Genomic DNA, 6,473 nt, shown 5'->3' with positions numbered 1-6,473 from the left:
AAAGTGAAGTGGGTATCCCCTTGACTGAAAAATGTAGTAAAAGTTCAAAGATTAATTTTAATTTTAGCTGGTCCCCCTTGTACTCTAGTAAAGGAGCTTTTCACAATTTTTGGAAAAGTAGTATTATTGGATTTCAATGGGATCCCCATTAGAGGGACATCTTCCATAGGATGGGCAGGCAGGTGGGTACATGCCTAGCAATTTTTCAACTGCAAGCTCACAGCAAGATGAGAAGACATATTAATGACAAAATTATCCTGCCAGCTTAACTGTCCACAATTAATCCAGTTTACCATTATTCCACAATTCTTTTGTAAATCAGGTCTCCTATATAATGTAATAAACAATTCTGCCCACATTATCAATGTGACAATGTGAAATTAACTGCGACTTAGTCAATGGATCTCTTCCCCCCAGTATGGTAAAATGTTTTAACACACACCCCAATGGTGTCTTCTGTTTTAGTTTTCTACTCTGGCCAGAACCCATACTCCTTCTGTAGAGCCACTCAGGGTTAGGGTGGGAATAATCTGAAATTCCTTTGGTTTATACCTGATTCCAGATCTTAACATAGTTGTAGATACAACTCAATAATTTATTAATACATATAGATTATATTGATTGTTATGGGCTACTGTATATATATCATATTCTTATCTCTTTATATTTTCTATCCATGTGGTTTTCTTGGTAAAAATATTGGAGTGGTTTACCATTGCCTTCTCCCACACAGTATGAATTGATGCCCTTTGCCATTTTCACTAAGTGATCATCTTCCTATATTGCTGCTGCCCAATATTGGTGCCTGCTTGCTTTAGCTGGGATGACCTTCATGCCTTGGGTGACTCTGCTGGGAATATATACTCTTGGCATACACTCCTGACGTTCTTCACTCATCACTCCCAGAAACATCTGCCCACCACGATGAGGTAGCATAGCAGGACTTGGGGGAGAGGGTAAAAAGATAAGATGGGACACATTATGCAAAGACCTAGCTGTCTGGAAAAGGCTCTAATGCTAGGAAAGGTGGAAGGAAAGAGGATGGCCAGCAGCAAGATGGATGGACTCTGTTGCAGTGGCAATGAGTGCACCGTTGGGAGACCTAAAAGACCAGTTAGGGATAGATCATCATGAAGAAAATCTATCTATCTGGTAGCTAGGAGTTGAAAATGAATTGATGGCACATAATCAATCAATCAATCAATCAATCAATCAATCAATCAATCAATTCTTCTTGCTTATCCCATCAGAATAGTGGAATAAAAAACTGAATAAAATGGAAGCTCTTAAGTCTATATTATATAAAATATAATTACAAATTATTGTTCATTACTGTTGTTTCTTAAATAGTGTAGTACTGGTGTCTTTGTATGTAGTGTGCTGGAGGACAACTATGAAATCTTGATTTATTTAAAATAAGCTTCTCCATCAAATAACTGATATTACTTAAAGTTCTGATAGGCAGAGAATATATGGTAAAAGACATTTAACGTGGACAGTGCAAAGAGCTGTTTGTCAATTGTGTGCAAAAGTTAAAACTCAGGTTAGACTGGTTTCCACTGGGTGTGCTAAAGTCAAAGAGTTTCAAAAGAATTGCAAAACAAACAAGCAAATGGAACGACAGCAGACCGTTATATCTAAGGCAAACACAAAATGATATTTTTTAAAATGCAAAAATGATTTAAAAAGGAGTAGCTGTAAAACTGAATGTAAAGCTATCTTCTATTAACTTATAGCAACCTGGGATCTGAAAACTTAATGTATTAATGGCCTAGGTGTAGAAGTACCCAGTGTTTTTCCCTCGACAGCCAAACAGAACAGATCACCTCACTTCCCCCATCCCTACAGGCTATTTCACAGGTTATATTTAAAACCCCCCAGGAGTGGAATACTAATTCAAGGAGGTAACCATTCCCTCAGGGCACATGAGTCACATCTACCATAATCTGAACTAGTATATAGTACTCTGTCAGAAGCACAAGATCTAGAAATATCCATAAAAAAGCACATCATCTCCTCCACACCAAAGCATAAAACATATGACATGCATCCTCCTTTGCAAAGCTTAGTATTACTGAAACCATTCAAAATAAGTTTATTAGAGCCATATTGATGGTCCCCAAAAGTGTCAAAAATGCCATCCTATGTATAGAGACAGGTAGTTTTTTTGGATGCTAGGGCATGGTTTCTTCTTCTTACCTTCCGGTTAAAGTTAATTTTACTTTGTATAGGTTTAGCCCCCTTAGTATTTAGAGATCGCATTAAATCATCATAGCTTAAAAAAGCCCTAGATAAAATTCACTTGCTGGGCTTCTCTATGGAAAGTCTGTGCTCATTAGGTTTTGATAACGCTAGAACCGCCCTTAAACCATGAATTTGGGATACGGATCTCTAAGCAAATTTAAGTAAGGTGCTACACCCTAATATTTCTCATTTTCTCCCAAAAGGCTTTGTTGCAGCCTCTTATTAATCCTCCATTGAAATTTCGTAAGGCCTTCCCCTTAGCCAGGATGGATGCTTTGCCCTTTTTGGACGTTTAAGGGCACTCCTATGCACCTTTAGTTGTGTCCATGTAGCAATAGAAACTCTAAGCCATTTGCTACTTTATTGCTCCCAATATAAGGACTCTAGACAGACCCTTATATATCCGATCTGGAAGAAATCTCCAGGTAGGAAATGTGATTTTTATTTAATGTTGCTTTTTTTGGACAAGAAAATATCCGCCCAAGTTGCCCAGTTTTGTGGTACCATCTGTACGATATGCCACACCATTACCTAGATTTGGATTTTTGTACAATAGTATTTTATTTTGATCTATTTTAGTATTTTTATTCTGAACTATTTTAGAACTTATTACACTTGTCGTTTTTCTGTTTATATATATGTATGTATGTATGTATGTATGTATGTATGTATGTTGAAGGATATAATACTGCTATTATTAGATATTTTGACTGTATCTGGCCTAAGGGCTGTAATAAACATACATAGATACCTACATATATATAATTTGATATGACATGCATCTATGTTCCATTGTGTCAAGGCATTAAACATTTGTAAAATGATAAGTATTTCTCATCTGATAGAAAGAACTGTACTTATTTTACAGTTGAAATGTACTAGTGAAATTAGTATTTATAATATTCCCTCTGTTATCCTGTCATGGTAATAGCAAATCTGGGCTCACCCTTTAAAACAACTAGCTTACCCATTCCATGTCATTGCTAAAATACCTTCCATTATATCAGAGAATATCTGAGAATGCCCCACAAGCAAGAGCCATTTAAGCCTGAAAAAGTGTAAGAGCCTGGAAGTGGAATATAATTGCTGGAAACGGTACTTATTATTTGACAATTTTATTTTCAGCAGAAACTAACCCAGGGGCAGTTTTTTCCCCAATTCTTCCTCATAACAACAATCTTCCTCATTGTGGAATGTGTGGAATCAACATCTTGCAGGTTGCATGGTCTTCAGTGAATGCAAAACTAAAAGCCAACTGGCAAGAAATAGCTCAGGGGATAGGCAGGAGGAAGGCAAGCCAGGAGCGCAGCCCTGTTTATGCTCTTGAAAAAGTGCTCTCCATACTCAGAAACATTTAAGGAGGCACATTTTCTGCTATCATTTCCAATCTGGCCTATATTTCAGTGAAAACAAATTTATTACTGGCTTAGATGTAAATACCTTGCCTGTTGCTGTGCTACCTTCATCTCAACCTTGAGCCAAATTTCTGTTTCTAATATTTTCCAATACTACTTCATTTATAAGTGATTTCCTGTATCCTTCTCCCTCCCCAGCCTTTTTTTATGGGCTATTCTCTCTGATTTTCTTTCTTTGGAAGAAAGAAAGAAGACTCCTCTACCTAGTCCTCTGGATGAATTGTTTAAATTTCTCCTATGTTGTTGTTGTTATTATTTCTACTTTTTGCTTCTGTTGTCCTGTTGATCACAATCCTATGTTCACTGACTAGAGTTGCAGTTGTGTGATGGGAAGCTATATAAATTGATGTAATAAATAAATAAGCCATTATATTGCCATATTGCAACATGTAGCCTCTATCTATCTATCTATCTATCTATCTATCTATCTATCTGTCTGTCTGTCTGTCTGTCTGTCTGTCTGTCTGTCTGTCTGTCCGTCCGTCCGTCCATCCATGCATGCATGCATGCATGATTTATATGGCTATCCAATTTGCAAGTAGCAATTCTGGGCAGCTGACATAGAGTTAAAAGCATAAAAAGAAAATAATGAATGACAAAAATAAATAAATACAACAGTACAGCACAACAGATGCCAAGCCAAAAACATATTACAGTTTCAAAACCATTATAGGACTGGCTCATCCAAAACTCTGGACCAATGCTCAAGGGAAACACAAACACACACATACATGAAACAGGTTTTCAAGGCCTTACAGAAGGCCAACAGAGTTAGAGCATCCAGATCTGGGATGGGGGTGGGGGTGGGTAGGGGGGCAGTTTCAAAGGGCAGGCTCTAATCTTCATGATTAACATCTTTAACTTTCTTTCTCTTTCACTGGGGAAAAACAATAGAGTAACACTACCACTATTTTGAAAATCCACAGGACACAGGGCAATAGTCCTGCTTTGAAAACCAGAAAAAAAAACCCCTTCTAATAAAGCAATCAATACTTCCAAGTGTCTGTGGTGACAATCTTTACTTCTGAGGACAGAACTGTCCAGGTGTCAGCCACAGACAACCTCACAAAATCTCACAACCTACAACAAATATCAGCTCCCAGTCTTTCCTCAACTTTGCTGCTTGAGTTTGTGCTTTTCTGCTTTTCTAGATTCCGTCTCTTCCTTCTTTTCTTCCTTGATATTTCTGCCTTCCTTGTTCCTCTATAGGATCTGAAAAACACAGTCAATGACAGCTAAAAAGATTTAGTCAGCAAAGGTCAAAACGTTTAAGCACTTAAACTCAATTAAGTTATATAGCTCTATAAAATATTTAGCTCTACATAGTATTACAGCAATCCTATATAATAATCCAGGAGCCCCTAATCTTTTGGGGTTAGTAAGGATATTTGAAATGTTGAATATGACATGAGTGCTCTCATAAGATGGTTGCTGGGAACGTGCCTATTTACAAAATGGATAACACAGGTACATAATCCATTTCAAACCACCAGTTTACCAGAATGCTACCTGCCATCCCCTTTATCCCCATTTCTCCACACAATACCTTTGTTTACCTTTGTTGTTTTTCTAAGCAGGATACCAGACTTTGAAAGTTATTCTCTAACAAAATTTATGATGCCTGTTAATAGCCTTTCCAGAAGCATTACTGGAAATAAATGCTGGAGGTTGGCCCTTTGCTTTGTTAGCATGTCAGTTTCCCTTTTTTTTTTAATTAAAAGTTTTTTTTCCTTAAATGTAAAAGGGAGAATCAAGGAGCATGCTGGGTACTAAGGAAGTATCCTAGGGCACATTGGCATACCCAGGTGCTCTGCTGGGGACCCAGTGAGAAATCCTATTGCCATAATGCAGACTGAAGACAAAGAAGAATGGACTGAAGTAGCTTAATTCAATAGAAGAGAATATATATAGCTCAGGGTTGAATTGTGGAGTCCTTGGGGTTCTCTGAGCTTGGTTGTTTTCTTGCAAATGTTTCATTACCCAGCTAGGTAACATCTTCAGTGCTAGAATGGAGTGGGGTTTGCTCCCTGTTTATATACAGTGGCATACCCTACCAGTATTGCTGTGTGTGTGTGTGTGTGTTGTTGTTGTTGTTTTTTCTGGTAGTTTCTTGATTAGGATATTGTTTACTGCTTGATTGTATGTCTGGTGATAACCTTGGTGTTAATCTCTGCTTATCTGGGTGATGATTGCTGGTGAGGAGATAAGGAGTAAACAATACCCTAATCAAGGAACTACCAGAGGGGAGAAAAAAACCCCCCACCCCCACCAACACTGGCAGGGCAAGCCACTATATATAAACAGAGAGCAAACCCCACTCCATTCTAGATTATGAAGATGTTACCTAGCTGGGTAATGAAACATTTGCAAGAAAACAACCAAGCTCAGAGAACCCCAAGGATTCCATAGTTTAATTCAACTTCTCTTTTCTAGCAAAGCAATGAACAACATTTCATAAATGACACTTGGGCTACAATTTTATATGTATTTACTTGGCAGGACTGATTGAATTATTTCTCATTTTATTCAATGGAACACAAATAGATGTGACAATAATTATATGATTAAGTCTGTCTTGTGTACTTTTTTCTTCAGTAAATGGCAACTGGGGAAGAGAATCTGGACTGGGGTAGAAAGTAGCATGGAGCAAGGGGACTGATTCCAAACTAGTTCTGATCCAGAGTGCTCCTCACTACCCTCTACACTGGAAGAAGAGTTGCACTGAAGTTCTCACTAACTTCATTAATTCCAAGAGCTGTAATCCTTGTGCACCATTTCTGTTCCATCTTTCTTAACATAAACAAAACAAAAACC

This window comes from Python bivittatus, unplaced genomic scaffold (assembly GCF_059951505.1).
Source record: "Python bivittatus isolate LINGU-HERP-01145 unplaced genomic scaffold, Pbiv_v1 ctg000520_np1212, whole genome shotgun sequence".
NCBI classification, from domain to species: domain Eukaryota; kingdom Metazoa; phylum Chordata; class Lepidosauria; order Squamata; family Pythonidae; genus Python; species Python bivittatus.
Note: the sequence above shows the minus strand (reverse complement) of the source record.